The following is a 14,331-nucleotide window of genomic DNA, read 5'->3' as shown; positions in this document are numbered from 1 at the left end:
GGGATCTGGAGCAGCCAGAATTCCGTGCAGATAGCAGCCTGAGCTGAGCTCATAAGGAGCACTGAGCCCAGGGACCGTTTTTTACTTTTATACTATTGTTGAAGAAAACGCTGCCTGTGTTGGAGATCTGGTAGCTCTTGCCATCAGCAGGGTATAACTGAGGATGTCTGTTGGGTTCAGCCTCTCTGGAGAGCCTGTAAGGACCTTGCTGGGGCACAAGTGAGCACTGTGCTGTAACCTGCTCATGCTGGGCTCCTCCTTTAGTTACCAGGAAAAATGGGCATGGTTAGGGTGTGATTGTTTTAGTTACCTATTCTAGGAGAATCTAAACTTTGCTATTGTAAGTGCTTATTTTTCTCCAGTGACTAAAGGGAAGTCAAGATGACTAATGAGCATCGAAGATTATGCAAGTTGTGTCCCATGCCTGGTGTCTGGGGGCACGAAAACGTCAAGATCAGACATGCCTACAGAGTTCAGACAGCAGAAGTATGAGAAACTATAGGATGTCAGCTTGGGATCTAAGCTCATAAATTTTGCTTAGGTGAGCTGCCAAAATCCCTTTTGGATCTAGCCTGGCACACATGGCATAAAGGTCAGAGCAGGAGCTGGGGCCCCCTTCTTCAATCCAGTGCCTTTCCAACTGCTGAACTGCTTTTTCTTCCTTCCAACTAGGAAACCGCTGGTAATGGGGCCATGCAGTCCCCCATCTTCCCTGCCAGCCTCTGTGACCCATTTCTTGCTCTCTGGCAGGCATGGCTGTGGAGTTCACTTCAATTTCATATATCATATATACAGGGTAAATTATTTTATAACTATGACTTATTAGCTTCTTGGGCTTACTTGCTATTTTAGGCTTATTTTTCAGCTTCAAGCTCTAGCTAAATGGACTTTCCCTTGCTGAAAATCTGCCTTCAGAGCAGGAAGGAACTTGACTTTGTGAAGATTTATGTTCCTTTTAACCTAATTATGTGACTATTTGTAACAATAAGCTTCAGTTCTACTTCAGATAGTAAAACTTCTGTAAGCAGTTATTTGCTCCAGGCTATAAGGTATCTACTACTGAAATACAATGAAATGAAGGAACTCATGCATATAAAACATTGAAAATGTGTTATTAAAGTCTGGACCATGTCTTGAATTGTTTGTGCAGAAGTCTAAGGATGTGGAGCTGGAAACAGAATGTGTGTAGAGCAACACAAGAAAATGTTAACTGGTAAAAAACAATTAAGGTCATTTTAAATGAGCTTTAAATGCTTTCTGGCTGAAATGAAAACAAGTGAAAAAACATCTATAGATGTGTAGGTGTAGGGAAAGCAGATTATTTTACTGTTATTGAGAAAGCATGAAATGAGGAAAAGGTGTTTCTTTGTTTCAAAGAACCTTAAGAAGTTCTGAGACAAAGCACTTTAACCATTTTTGGTCTGACTGACATTTCCACCCAACCGAACTTTATTTTAGCAGTAAACATGTGCCTGAAGGTTTTAAGCAAAGTTTCACCTCAGCAAGGACTTCATCTCCCTGTTGTTTCATTCCCCCTTATTTCTTACTCTGTGCAGCGGCTGTTTTTTTTTCCTTTAATTAAAAATATAGTTTACGGGCAGCAATAACAAGATCTCCCCTGTTGCTGGCACAGCGCAGAGCCTCCATCCTGCCCAGGGCACCCTGTCCCTGGGGGTGCCCCCCAAGAAATGGTGGCCAAGGAGGGCTGACAGTGCCGTTAGCTGTGGGACAGAGGGAATGGTGGCAGCGGGGCTGCCTCCAGCAGCAAGAGACGAGCGGCCATCTGCTCTCGGTGCGCATCCAGGAGCAGGACGCCATCCTGGGGTGGGGGTTCGCCTTCAGCTGCCTCTTGACTCTGGGAGTTGTGGTGACACTTGAGGCCTTGCAGGACCTGCAAGGGAACCCTCAGGCTGTTGCCTCACAGGGTGGGTGCCGTAACAAGCGCTTATTTTTATCAGATATTCTCCTCGGGGTGTTTCCGCTGTTATTTTTTTTGGCACACATTTTTTCTTGCATAGAATGTACCAGAAGAAGCAGTAAGAGGAAAGCACAGCTGTATCGCCCGCCGCCCCTGAGGCGCAGGGTGTGCGAGCGGGCAGCATGTCCCCTCTGGCCCCAGCTGGCCATGCGTCCCTGCAGGTGCCCTAAGCACCAGCGCAGAGCGTGTCAGCTTCACGCTGCCATAAGCTGGCAGCAGCCCCGCTCCCCTGAAGGGAGCTCTGAGGTGGAACGTGCCGGAAGGGCCTGTCAGCCATCTTGTCAGTGCCATCTTGGCAGGGCCCTGTGGTGGAGGGGAAGCAGCTGGGTGTCTGTGGTGAGGGCTGCTGGCAGTCCTGTCCCTGCTGGTACCCCCTGCTGCGCCTCAGTGTGGGTTTCCAAAGGAAAGTGCCTGTTTCTGTTAACTGAACCCAAAAACGCTTCTGATTTACATCTGTCCGCACAAGCATAACAGCCCTGTGCATCGCTTCTGCCATCTGTTCTCCCTCTGCGCAACTCTCCTGACAGTAAAGATTGCTTTTCTGCTTTCCTCCTCTCACTCTCACCTGGCTTTCCCTCCCTCTCTCTCCTCCCTCAATCCCTGTAAAATCTCCGCTCTGTTCTGATTTCTTTTTCAGCAGTACTTTTGTCTCCTCGTCCTCCTCAATTCTGGAGACCTTTCTTATGCAGGCAGATCAAATTCTTTATCTTTGTCTCCCACGCTTGTTTCCACTACTATTTCTGCCAACCTGCCTCTCATTTAACCAATTCTCTGCTTCATTTTCTTTATCTCTCACCTACCTTTTCCTTTTCCATCACTAATCTTTACTCTGCCTCTAGAAAAGTGTCCATCCCTCACAGCTTCCTCAGATGTCAGTCCTCCAGGCACTGCTCTGGCCTGTGACAATGTCCACTTTCTCCTCCTTCGCTTTTGCTTCTCACCCTCCCATCACATGCCTCTGTCCACCCCACACCCTTTCTCCTCTTCTCTGCCCCCAGTTGTTGATGGGGATCATCACTCAGCCGATTTCTCCAATGTCAATTCATGTTTCTTTTGTCTTCTCTTTGCAGTCTCCTCCTCTTGCCCCCACAACACCCGTGATTCGTCTTGCACGCTCCTTCCTCAGGTTGCATGGTCCAGCCTGACAACTCCAGGCTCTGCCTTTCATCCCACACCCTTTTTGGTTACAGGAATACCTGGCATGAATGCAGTTGCCCTTCTCCAGTGCGTATGTGACTTCTTTCTCAAAAACTGTGGTGCTGTATGTAGCAGTTCTCTGGGTTAATCAAATCCCAAATCCATGCTTTTGTCTTCTCTTGGCCAGAACTCTGTAGTCTCCTGGTTTCCCTGCTATGCCTCTAGTAGCTTTTTTTTTTTTAGAACAAATCTTCCTCCCTGACTTCTTTAGGTTTCCTAGAGGAGGACTGTCTCCTTCATTCTCTTCCATTCTCCCTCCACACCTCATCTCTGGATAATCTCAGAAATAGAAAAACCAGAGATCTCTATATGCTGTGCAATGTACAGAGCGAATGCCTCGGGTGCTTCTGGCCCACCTCCCTTTGAGTTAGAACCTCAGGACAGCCAGGTACCCACTACAGTTTAGGATGGTCCTTACTCTGCCTTTCTAAACTCACCACTGCATCTGTTTTAATCACAAGAGATAGCATAGAAATTGTATCTATCATCTGCTATTGATATAGCTGTCACATCACTTTGCAAACTTATTGGGAATTCATGACTCTGCACCCTAATGTGTGTGGAAAGCAGCAAACAATGGCCTTCTCTTCATTAGGATTTTCACATGCTTCTTTTTTACTGATGGGTTGTTTAAGGAATAGACACCTTCTCAAAAGACACCTGAACAATTGACCTCTCTCCAAACATCATTGACACAGGTTAACTCTGACTTTTCTTGAACACCCAGCTTTGTTACCTCACAAGATTTTTGGTTGTGGACATTTAGCTCCTGCTTCCCTGTCAAAAACCATGCCAGCTGATCCTGTCCTTGATGCTTCCCATAAACCGCAAAAGCACGTGAACATTGCATGAGTAGAGCAATGGGGTGGAAGTGAGCTGGGTCAGTGCGCAGGGCTGTGCTTGTGCTTCATTAGAAAAGGCAAAAGAAAGCTTGGCAGAGTGACATTATGGTGGGCCCAAGCAAAGCACCAGTGCTTTCAATCTAGAATTAAATAACTTTCTGAGGGGTGTGAAAGTAGGGATCAAAAAGATCTTTGTTCTTATAAACCTCAAAGGAGAATTAACTTGGTTTAGGTTTACACTTTAACAGGTGGGGTTTTTTTAGTTTTAACCACTTCATCTGTGACTGCTTTGAAGGTCAGACAGTTTCACATTGGCTTTTCATGGGAAGCTGAAGGTCTTTCAGATTGTTTGCTGCCTATTCAAGCTGTGTCAGGGGAGGCTTAGATTGGATATTAGGAAAAATTTCTTCCCTAAAAGAGTGGTCAGGCACTGGCACAGGCTGCCCAGAGAGGTGGGGGAGTCACTGTCCCTGGAGGTATTTAAAAGATGTGTAGACACAGCACTTCAGGGCATGGTTCAGGAGACATGGTAGTGTTGGGTGAACGGCTGGACTTGATCCTTGAGGCCTTTTCCAACCTTAATGATTCTGTGATTCCATGAATCCAGCAATATTCCTGATCAACTATTCCATTATGAAGACTTCAGTAGTTCAACCTTCTTGGGTAACAGTCACTCTCTTGTCCATCTTGTTGCAATAAGCCTTTTATAAATGTATTAAAAAATATCTGGTTGTGACCAAGTTCCTTTGAGTGCAATGACACTTGGGATCAGGGGATTGATATGGAAAGTCACCAAAAAGCATAGCTGGTATCTCTATTTCAAGAAGTCTCACACTGCTCATTCCCAACACTTGTGTACAGCTGCCTGCAGAGCTGCGGCTCTGCCACCACAACACCAAGGCCTGTTACTGCTAAAGGGTGGCTCTGAACTGCAGTTCTGAGAGCAATGTGATAATATGAGCCGTTTCTGATAGCAAGGCTGGGAGTGGGAGGAAAGGCAGAAAACCGGCACAGCTGGGGTTTGTTCCCCACCTGAGCCTTGTTCCCAGGTCTGAACCAGGATGGGGAAGGTGAGAGAGGGCAAGCTTGTGAGAGGAGCTGCTTGAATAGCTTGATTTAGACTAGCTATGGTTTTGGGTTTTTTCTTCCTACTCTTGCCATCCTTCTGTTTGATTATCTCAGTACCTATTTGAGGGGAGTGTTTTGTTTCATGCCAGTAAGTACATGCAGCGTTGTCAGGCAGAATCCTTATTTCTACAGGGGTATTTTAGAGCTTGTTTGGGCCAATGAGCTGAGCTGCTTGGAGCAGCAAATCGGAACCGAACACTTACGCCTAGGGGTAGCTGATGCTATATGATGGCTTGAGGGTCTTGCAAAGAAGAGGTGCTCTCACCCACCCGCTGAGCTGCTTAGGGCTTATCTTGTGTTTCTCTTTCTGAACACACGGTGGCAGCACATGCTTTAAGCACCAGTTACAATATTAAAAAAAACCAAACTGAATAAAACTTTTAATCCTTTTCTTTACAGTAGCCTGTAAGACATGAAAGAAGTATTTATTCTCCCATGCCTAAATATCTGATCTTTTCCTTTATAAAAATGAAATCTATTCCTTATTCTTCCCTTTTAATTCAGTTCTGCCCTTATTCCTAATATTGCTTATTTTTCTCCTGGTGCTGGGTCCTATTGCTCTGAATCACAATGCTCTGTGTGTGCAAGATGGTGCTTCCCTCGCGTAGCTAACAGAGGGTTAGGGATTTTGCTGATAGATTGGTCTGTAGCTCGGGGTGGTGCAGTGGGAAAAGCAATTTCTGGCATTGGAGTAGGAAAAGTTTCATCAAAGGAATCTGTCAAGGGTGGAATTAAGAAGGCAGCTCAGAGGAAGAGGACCTTCAGAAGCAGTTGTGGGGGGACTAATTCTTGCTATGAATATATGGCATGAGGATTTGCTGTGCCTGTCTTGGATTAGAAGCTTTTAGGTGAGCTGAATTTATGAAGGGCCCTTATAAATTTCTTTTTTCCTTATCTTTTCTCTACTTACGAGGGTCGTGTGGGTGGCAACAATGCTCTTCCTCCGAAGAGACCCTCAATTTTCTCTGTCGGGGGATGAATATATGGAAGGCATCTCTCGTTGGCTGTATTTCAGATGCCTGTGAGTGTCACGCCACCCTCCTTTCGTGTCCCACGGCTGCCCTCTGGTGTTGCTGGGGCTCTGCGGCGGGCCTGGCCCAGTGGCAGGCTGGCATTAAGCAGTTTTGCCTGCAGACTGGGTAGCCTTCACTTGCCGTGCCTTTTGTTTCCTGTTGCTTATCTTTTGCCGTTCCTGCTGTTTGTGGGCATGATTCTAGGCCCGGACTTAAATTAACAACCTCTAAGACCATTTTGTTATAACTGACATTTTTTTCCATACAAGGTAACTTCTTCCAACTATATTTGTGTTCTTTACTACATGCTTTACAGCTTCTGCACCTCTGTTTCCTCGATGCACCAACGGATTTGACCTCTCATGTTTGATGTATGTAACTGTTTAATCTGTGATACAGTGAGAACTTAACACCAGAAAACCAGAAGAAATGCTCTTCTGTTTTTGCAGTAAAGCCATCCACGGCTATTCATTCACATCGGGGGGTGACAGTTTTGGTCCAGCAAGCCAGACAATCAAATTAAATAAATCGGGAGCACCTTGTGTTCACTATTCCAAGCTTTCTGGAGCCACCAGTGGTGTGGGCGGTCTGTAGGAGATGCTCTAGAGCTGGCTGCTGTGCTGCCCAGAGGTACAGGCTTAACTGGAGACTGGATAAAACCCTGACAAGGAGCAGAAGCGGCCCATTGCACTGCTCAGCTCAGAGTGACACCTGGGCAACACACCCCTCCTGTAATCTGGCTTTTAATTTTTTGAAAAGAAAAAGGAGTTGCTGCTGGAACACTGGTGGCTTAAATTGCGAATTAGTCTGTATCTAACCAGTGGAGAACAGGGAAAAGAAAATTTTGAGAACCTTATTTCCTCAGGCCCTTGCTCTCTAATGCCTTCATTAATCTCTCCGTTAACTTGAGCAAGCCACAGAACTGAGCGGTACTGGACTGCACTCCAAAGGAGTGGCTGCACTGCCCTTAGGAAAGCCAGAGAACACTTGCTGACGGTAAAGATATAAATGCATAAGCCAGATGTGGAGCTAGAAATGAAGATGACTGAAATAACAGAGGCAGAAGGCAGCAAGTATGTGAAATTCAAGGCTTAAAAGTGTGTGCTTTTTCTCACTGAATGCACGTATGTACCTAGCTATATAAATAATGCTTTCTAGCAGAAGTGTGGGAAAATAAACCATTACTGGATTTAAGCTCAAAGTGATGCAGAAGGAACCCATCTATTGTCCAAGACTGATGTGCCTTGGACAGCTGCTCATGTGCAAAGGCAGAGAACAGGAGTATGTTCTTGCTTTTCTAAGCACCAGAGAAGAACTGACCATGTGGACGTAATCATTTGTCCCTGGAGAATGCTCTCTTTGTACACAGAACTCTATTAGATGTGTGAAATTGAGAAGTATCCTTTACCACCTTTAAGGGTCAGACTTTTACAAAGACTACCCTAAAACTGACAGCAGAATTCTGAGGAGAGCTGTCCTGGGGGGAGGCAGGGAAGGAATTGGTCCATGCTCTGTACTGCCTTTGGGAGAGACAGCCTGAGTCCCGAAGATCCAAGGATATTGGAAGCAAGTCTTAGCAAAGCACTTTCAACCCTAAAGAGGTTAATTGAAAGGGCCTTAGTCCTAATGACAGTAAGAGCAAACTACAGGTCATTCCCAGAGGCTTCCTGTGGAGAGTATTGACACAGTGTTCCTGCAGCAGGATGATCAGGAGAGGAGTCTCTCTTGTGTTCTGGGAATTAAGACAAACAAAGCATCAGTGCTCCCACATAGCCTTGGCCAACTTCCAGGTCTCATTGGTGGGAAAGAAGTATTAATTGAAACTTGCCAGAAACTTCTTACTGGCATTGCTGAAAGGGGTCTCGGAAACAGTCCTCTTGATTTCTAGGGCCTGATATTAATTCTTCATCTACCTGTATAATCTGCAAATTAAATACGACAGTGGGCACAGTTTAAAGAATACAAGCTTATGTGATTTGCGGTAAAGCACAAGACACATCCCTGAACGCCCCTATTTTTCCAAATCTAGGAATGGTGCACATCTCATCTGAAGACTGCAGCACACATACCTGGGGGGGAGTGGTGAAATTAGAATCTGATCTTTCTTCAAATAGTACCAGTGAAATTAAGACTAGTCACCTACTGAAGCTTTGCTGAGCAGAAAGCAGTAAGAAAGCCCTGGAGATAAGGGACTGTCAGGAGGTGGGTGCTAGGGAGAAGCCCTCCTTCTATCAAAGAGCCCCCAGGGTGCTGCGGAGATCTTGGGCAGCTGCAAGGAGGATGTGGGGTTGGGGTGTCCAGTCACCCACCCATCTTTGGTCATCAGAGGTGTCCAAACAGATCCAGGATGGAGATGAATCTGCAGAGAGGATGGGGCCCGCTGCACTGCAAACAATTCAAGCAAGTCTCTGGAAAAAGGCGTCCTGCAGAAACTGGTGTCAGGTGCTCAGTGAGAGCTCAGGTGCTGAGCAAAGCAGGTGCCTTGGCCCAGAGTGATTTCTGAGCAACCCACATAGTAAATTAATAGTTGCCTTCCACAGCAGTCTGTAGGGTGTGTCAAGCACCCACCCCAGGGGGCCTGAGGCCTTGGGCAGTTTGATGGGGAGGGGTGTTGTAATGTGAACCTGTAGTAATAACAGGTTGGTGATGTTCTGCTCAACAGAAAGCCTTTATGGGATCTCAACTGTCTTGTGCTTAGTAATTATTTAGGAATTATTGTATAAGTGCATGTAGTGGTGGGGAGGCAGTTACCTGCCCTCAGTCCAATGACATTGCGTGCGGGGTCCCACCAGAGCAATTGGCCTTGCTGCCTTCTTTGGAACCGGCGATGATGTGTTTATTCTTCCTGAGTCCTTACGCTAGCACACAGTCAATGCTGTAGAAGAAAACAGGATGAGCTGGTGGCGTGGATCTTTTTTGAGCTGGGAAAGTTTGTTGGAGTTGATGACATCAGTGACACTGGACCTAGGAGACTACCCTTTCCTTTGTAGTGCCTGTGAGGCGGTTTAAGCACATGATAGATGGGGCTATAAAAAAGTGACTCATGGTGGTTTAACTTATCTTCCCATTTCAAGCTTTATGTTCTGGGTTTTTCTTTCCTATCTGTCCTGTGTCACCTCCCTCTCATGTCCCACTATGTCTGCTGTCTAGCTGGCGCCCTCCTTCCCTCTAGCTCTTACAGGTTTCCTTCTGCTTTACCTCTTTTTATTTGCCCAAGCCCACCTTGCCCCTTCGTGTCTTTCTCCCAGTTGTCTGCACGTCCCCTTTTCATCTCTATCTGTTGTTCCATGCGTCCTCCATTCCCCTGGTGTCATGGGAGGACTTTGAGCTCTACCTCTTCTATTTTTTAATTAGGTAGAAGTATTCAAGTTATCTAACCAACCCATGTTAGCTGATCCCAACCTCAGTGCTGATTCTTTAATGCGGGGTAACACATTTAACTGGGTAAAATGGAGCTAAGGGGTAAGTTGAGGAGATGCATTTGGGGAGCACCAATTCCCAGGCAATATCCAGGTGGATTTCCAAGGGCAGATAGAGGGCTACAAAGCCGGTAGCAGGACTGATTTTAACTCCAAAAGTGGCATAAGACTCTAAGCAGGACCTGCCTAAGAGCGGGTGACATCTCCATGCCTGCAATGTGGCAAGTGCACAAATGCAGGGTGCTAATGAACCTGTTCCTTTTCAGGTTCCCGCTCCAAATGACAGGCAGAAAAGTGTTGGGATGACCCTTATACATGATCCTGTCTCATCAGTCCTGCAACTGCAAGGACTAGCACCTGCCCAGAGACTCCAGCCAGCATCACCCCAGTGACCATGTTCCACTTCTTGCTGATCATTGTGCCTTTTGGTCAGAGGTAAGAGCAGCCCAGCTGCTGATTATGCAAACCTCCCTTTTTGGGTGTACCATGTTTTTATTGTTCATGAAAACTGAAAGAAAAAGATGTTTCATGTTCTAGAATCTTTGAGATGGGATACTTTGCATTTTTCTTTGTCACTGTGTCGCATAAGCCATCCCAGTGACACCTAAGGGAAGTGGGGAAGGCACAGGGAAGGTGCTTAGAAATGGCCCTGTGTGGCCAGGTGTCCTAACCTCAGTTCTCACTTGAAATGTGTACCAGAGCTTCAAAGACCAAAGAGAAATACTGGCATTGCCTGTAAACTGAATTCTTGCTGTTTTGAAAGAATCGCCCAGCTGTTGCCTCAGGAGCTCTAACATGAAATAAAATGCGTTGGCAGTGGAGTCATGCAACCAAGCACACTGATGGCCATGGTGGGAGGACTGGCTGCCTGAGGTGAAACCCAGCACACCTGGGTATTCACAGCCACCTAATGCCCAGCTGCCTCCTCCCCACTGCTAGATTTGCCTTAAGCATTGGGATTTTGGAGGGGAAGAACAATGTTGTCAGCATTCAGCTCTGAAGGTGGAGGCCACGGAAGCACTTGTGTGTGAAGCCCCAGTGCTGGGGCGGGCAGTGGTTTGCTGCTTCAGGTGCCCAAACTGCAGGAGTCTGCAGACTCTGGACATCATGCCTTGTTTTGCTGGTTTGACTGTACAATTCAGTGTCTGGGGGGGGGGGGTGGGGTGTTGTTCTTGCTTTTTTTTTAAGGCAAAACTGTCTCATTTCCTTGGTTAGGGAAAAAACACCCTATACAAACAGCTTGGATTCTGATGCAGAAATATAGCATGCAGGGAACAGGCACCTCGGCGTGAGCCTTGAGCTGGGGCTTGCTTCTTCCAAGTCCATAGTAGCAGCTCAGGGCCAGCTCAGCAGAGAGCTCTCTAAGGCTGAATTTTCCACTTTGGTTTGAGGGGTGGCTTTGGGACAGTCTGCACAGAGGTCTGTGACGGCTGTGTCTGCGTCAGTCCTGCCTGTGTCACAGCTCTGAGGGGAGGCCACTGATGGGGGTGTGCTTTTTCAGAAATGAACAGATGAAGGTGTGCAGCATGCTGGGCAGGTTTTCTTCTTTTCTCTGTATTTCTAAATAAGTATAAACATCAGTCCTTCAGCTAACGGAGAAAATCTAGGCTGTTTAAAGGGAGATTATTTTCTGTGTCAGCAATCTGTCCTGGCTATTCCTCTGTCAATCAGTGCGACTATAAAAGATAACTGCTTCAACGTTAGGGACTACAGCAGAGAAAACTAACTGAAAATGTTTCTGCATGATTCTCTGAAGTATACACCCCTGAAAATAAAGCCTCCTTTGGTGTCTTGCCCTAAACCTTCACAAGAAATCTTGCCTCTTCCATCAGGAAGCAGAGTGTTTGAAGTGATGCATGGATATATAGGCTGCACAGAGCAGACCAAGAATTTGCAGATCCTAAAATGAGTGAGTTTCACATTGGAGGAGTTTTTACTTTTAAACAGATCAGGCTTAAACATAAGCCCAGTTGTTCTTGTATGTCTGGCATCAGATTTCCTGTAGAAGTAATAGTAATAAGGTGTTTAAATAATGACCTTTCCCCTTTGCCAGCTTTTTCTGTCATCCTGAAGCTAGCATAAGAGTTTGCTATGGAAATTCAAACTTGCCAGGCCATATGCATAGGATTAGAGTTTGACTATGAAACAAGAAACGAAAGGAACTGAATTAAGTCTTCTTATCTGAATACACATCTTCAGCAGTGATCACTTGTAATCAAAATTCCTTCCCTGATTTCCTGCTGGAGACACTAGGCTGCAAGCCTGGCTGCAGTGCAGGGGGAGCGAACGCAAACCTATTTTTCGTTGCTGTGGTGCTAGGAATAAATAGCCTTTTTTAGGATGGTCTCGAAAATACCACTGGAGCTTGCTAGCTAACACACAGTCATGCAACTTCTGAATTATCTGCATCCTTTTGTATTCCAATTTATCCTGTGTTTCCTTACTTAAAATGTTGTTTTCCATATGGGGATGCAGCTTCCTTCCTCACTGGCTTTTCGTGTTCCCAGTGTGAACAAAAGCGTGAATGAGAAACCTGCTACCTACCACCAGCTTTTTTCCCCAAGAAACTAAGTGGCAGCCTGGCAATCTCTGCGATCACTCGTTTTTAGCCAGTTGCTTCTTGAGGTCTGAAATTGTGTGAAATGCTGCGACACTGAGCTTCGTCATTACAAAAATGGCTGGGGAGATGGAGGTCTTGGATGAATTCTTTTCCCTAGTCCTGTGAAATAACTGAGGTGGGAGGACTTTTTCCATGGTGTGAACTTGCAGTTGGACTGTGCCGTGCAGTACAAAGAAAGATGTGACCTTGAACTGTACAGTCTTGACTCTATTTGATAAGCACCTCGCAGTTCTGGCTTAGAGAGTATCATAAAGCCGAGACGCGCAGCTTTCATCACCTCTGTAAGGTGCCTACAGGCCTCTTGCAGAGCCCCTGGCTCCGCACACAAGGCCAAGCACATTAAAAATTCACTGGCTGAATTCTCCCTGTGAATGTGTCCTTTAACATATCTCTGCAACTTTGTGATGGGGCTTAGACCATCCAGTGCGATGTCGATGATACAGACAGATACCAGGCCCTGCCTCTGGTCTTTATCCAGAGCAGCCGCGCACAAGCCATTGCAAAAAGAAAGAAAAACAGTAAAAATGTGCTTGATATAGCTTCATGACAGCGCACTGTGGAATATGCTTTTTCACTTTAAACTCTGTAAGAAAAGGAAGTAAATTTGATCTCTGCTCCTTGCCTAGAGTTCTCTAGGTTTCTTTCTATAGCAGTCAAGTGAGACAAAGCCAGTAAAAATATATCCTGTTCTAGCCATTGGTCTCACCCTGCTCCAGCTGCAACTGTCTGTTTGGCCTCACCAGATGAAATTTTACTGCTGGAGCTTGGGCTATGAAACTGAGCGGGTTTTATGAGGAACTGCTTTAAATCTCCTGTGTTACCCATCTCCCCCCAGTGAAATATTTAGCAGAAGAGCAAGGGAAAGAGCAGTCCAGGAGAGAGGTGTGAAAACACTACTAGCAATGGCTGCTGAAAAAGTCACTGTTTGCTCACAGAGCCCCGCCGTGGTGTTTGCTTAGATTTCCTGTTTGAAGCACAGGCTCTGGTGTTGATCGCCAGTATCAGATAAAGATCATTTTTAATGGTAAGCCAGTATGGCTAAGAAGCACTACATAAATCAAGGCGATCATATTGTTTCTATAGGGACTGCTTCTTCTGTAGCAGAAAGCATTAAGCACAGCCATTAGGAGCAGAGACCATGTCCTTTTCTGTAAAGCAACCTTCATCTGAGATTGGGACTCTTAACAGCCCTTGTTTCCCGAACAAATCTCTCCTCAGGATGGGGGCTCTTCCCCTGGATTCTCCCTAAATACAGACAGAGATGTAGATATAGACAGGGCCTACTTCCGAGAGCTCCCACACATAAGACAAGTAATTCTTGAACCTAAGGGTAATTCCAGCTCTAGCTGTTAACTCTGCACACCACAAATTTCTTTGCATGATCAGGAGCTTGTTCCATACATCTGCTATATCGATTCGCTTGTAGTATTTCCTTTTTTACTGAGATGTCCTTTTTGTACCGTGATCCCTCAGTATGTACTTTCCTGTAAGCGCGCCCCGTGGCTGGGTCTGGACTGCGGCACGTTCTCCCAGTGCTGGGGCCAGGTGTTCGGCTCCCTGAAATCCCTGCCAATTCTAATCTGCACCTCAAGTGACTTGGCGCCCATTTCTCACAAAGACCCTTGGTATCCTACACCTCTGTGCACACCCCAGATACTTCTATTTATCTTTGCCTGATTAGGGCTCATCCGCTGCAGAGTTTCTGCAGATGTTTCTTTATTTAAACCATACTTTATGAAGGGAAGGAAAGCAGAGACACATGCAGAGGAAGGAGGTGTGTTTCATAGCATCGCCTACTCTGAAGTGACTCTGATGCCAGGAAAATGTGCGTATCGCTCATAATTCTTTTCGTCTCATTTGTTCTTCCCTCCTACTCCCCCCTGAAAATAAAAAAACACCAACAGGAATTCCTTGCTTCCTTACTTACTATTTAAATCTCTGTCTACAGTAAACCAAGAAGGTCTATCAGTGAGGCAGTATGTGGTCAGAAGATGGTTGGAATGGCTCAGCAGGAAATTTGGTAGGAAAATACAACTTCAGCAGCTTAGCAGGCTTTATTTTTAGGGCACATGAGCTTGTTTAACTCTCAGATGCAAACTGCCAAATTTCTATTGTTGTCAGATGGCTCACGTCC

The sequence above is a fragment of the Phalacrocorax carbo genome, chromosome 11 (genome assembly GCF_963921805.1).
Source record: "Phalacrocorax carbo chromosome 11, bPhaCar2.1, whole genome shotgun sequence".
Lineage (NCBI taxonomy): Eukaryota > Metazoa > Chordata > Aves > Suliformes > Phalacrocoracidae > Phalacrocorax > Phalacrocorax carbo.
This window is presented reverse-complemented; position numbering follows the sequence as displayed.